Source organism: Megascapheus bottae, chromosome 20, assembly GCF_031878675.1.
Source record: "Megascapheus bottae isolate mThoBot1 chromosome 20, mThoBot2.hap1, whole genome shotgun sequence".
Classification (NCBI taxonomy): Eukaryota; Metazoa; Chordata; class Mammalia; order Rodentia; family Geomyidae; genus Megascapheus; species Megascapheus bottae.
The window spans coordinates 18,073,168-18,075,849 of NC_143528.1; the positions used below are offsets into that span (position 1 = coordinate 18,073,168).

At 39.8% G+C, this 2,682-nt stretch overlaps 1 pseudogene; it reads right to left on the bottom strand.

Annotated features, from left to right (window-relative positions):
- Positions 1-820: 820 nt before the first annotated feature.
- Zfp42 (ZFP42 zinc finger protein) lies at positions 821-1,582 on the bottom strand (annotated as a pseudogene).
- Positions 1,583-2,682: the final 1,100 nt, after the last annotated feature.

Sequence of the window (2,682 nt, forward strand, 5' to 3'; positions counted from 1 at the left end):
AAAGCCAGCCTAGGCATGAAAGTAAAAATAACCACCAGAAAATCAGAAGTGGTACTACGGCTCATGGGTAGGGTGGTAGCCTTAAGCTGAAGAGCTCAGGGACAATGCCCAGGCCCAGAGTTTAAGCACCATGACAAAAATATATATATATATCCATATATATGAATATATATTCATTTTTGATTATCCACTACAAAATATTCATTGATTACTTCTGTGACCTACATTACTAAAAGCTCATAACTGGAAACCAGAAAGGTAAAAACTAGTTATTTTCCTATGTAGTATGTGAAAATATATCCAAATCCAACAACCTAGCACATAATCAAGGATTACTAATCATTGATCTTTCTATCGAAAGGTCCAGAGTTCAAGCTGTACAACCAACAAAACAAAACAAAACACCAAGAAAGCCAGAAGTGGGGCTCTGGCTCAAATGGTAGAGCATTAGCTTTGAGCAAAAATAACAACTAAGGTACAGCATCTAGGCTCTGAATTTAAAAACCAGCACAGGTCCAAAAAATAAAAAAAAAAAGTACTAAAGTATAGGAACATCTTAATCAAACCAAAAATATGCCTTCAAGGTTTCAAGTATTAAACTTAAAAAGTTGCTTTCTAGGGAACTTGGGCAGTAAAGAGAATAGGAAAATGAGGATACAGAAATACTAAATATACACACACACACATAGAAAAATGTTAGAAAACCCATTTTTTTTTCAATGATAATTTTAAAAATTCCCTTTCTAGAAGCAATTATCTGGGATGTGAATTCTTCTCCAATTACTCTTCTATTAATAAGGGCTACTTTCATCTTGTTTCTTCAGTGGTTCTCTGTCTTCTTGCTATGAGTTAACATGTGAGATCTCATGTTACTGCTCTGAATAAACTTTTTTCTGCAGCTATCAACAGGACACTCAAAACGTTTCTCCCAGTGTGATGCGTACGTGTGTGCGTAAATTGAAGTCCAGCGAAAAGCGTTTTCCACACCCTTCAAATGTGCACTGGAATGGCTTCTCTCCACTATGCACCAGATTATGCCTCTTGAGCTTGGCCCTTCTCGGCAAATGCCCGCCCGCACTCAGAACACACAAACTGTCGAGGTAGATGAACTAGGGAATGCTTCTTCAGAGCAGATTTATCTCTCACCATTTTTGTGCAAACCCCTCTCAGGACAAATTAAAAGCTTAAGAGGACCACCCTCAGTAGTAGTTTTTCGCTTCTTTCTAGTTTCCTTGATGACTGGTTGAGGATTCAAGTCAACCCTGCATCGTCCTCCATGGCGCTTCTTGCTTGCTTTTGTCCTCAGAATCTCCAAGAAGTGAATTCTTTTCAGAACTCTGTTGAGCAGGCTCTTGTTGGTGCCTTTGGTGACGTGTGGCAAAGAATGTTCAAGAAGGGAGCTAGTAGCTTCAAGAATTTGTCCAGAAAGATGCTTTTCTGTTTCTTCTTGCAGGACTGCAAAGGAATCTAGTAACTCCTCTTGTGGGAAGGGAGATTCAGAAATCTCACCTCTTATGACACATTCTATGTAACAGTCTGAAAAATCATCATCTCCAATAATATGACTAATCTCATATAGCATGCCATCTTCGTCATGGAGGGTTTTGACTTATGTCATCCTCCCTTGGGTAGAGGGTTTCTTCACTCAGGCTTTTGGGGCCACTTGACATTGTTCTTCTGTTCATCTGCTGACTCTTATTGTCCTCACTGCTTCCTCCGTGACAGTTTGCAGCAGGCTAAAAAGAATCTGATCTGGGTAAGTCAGCTCCACTAAACACCTGTTTCAGAGAAAACAAACAAAAAAAGACTATGAGCTCTGAAAGAAAATGTGGGAACCAGTGCCAATCACCGCCTAATCCATCACTTAACACTCACGGAGTACTCATTGTGGTACTCACTCTACTTCAGACCACATGATAAGCAGGTGTCCGCATGTGTATATAGAATGTTAGCAGAAGCCAAGACTTTGGCCTAGTGGTAGAGTGCTTGCCTAGCATGCACGAAGACTGGGGTTCAATTCCTTGGTGCCATATACTTAGAAAAAAGCCAGAAGTGGTGCTGAGGCTCAAGTGGTAGAGTTCTAGGACAGTGCTCAAGGCCCAGGACTGGCAAAAAAAAAAAAAAAAAGTTAGCAGAGGATGGGAATGTAAACAAGGTCAGCCACTCTGGAAAGCAATTTGGAGGTTTCTTAAAGAACTGAAAACAAACCTTCCCTTCGATCCCATTATACCACTCTTGGGCATCTATCCCGAACATCATAACCCAGGATATGATAAGGACACCTGCCTCAGCTAAATTCATCTCTGCACTATTCACAATAGCTAAGCGATGGAAACAATCCAGATGCCCTACTGCAGATGAATGGATACAGAAAATGTGGTATATATATATATATATATATATATTTTCATTACACAATGGAATTCTACACAGCCAACAGACAACAGCCAACAGACAAGATAAAATAATGGCATTCCCGGGGAGGTGGATGAATCTAGAATGAATCATGTCGAGTGAGACCAAAGGAACAAAAGGCACACGGTATCCTTAATATGTGGCTATTAGATCCAAACAGTACAAGAGGGAGGACTCAATATTTGTGTACCCAATGCTATGGATATGGTATTGGAAATATAAACACAACTACATAGACATAAACATTTATGACTCTATAGACATGTT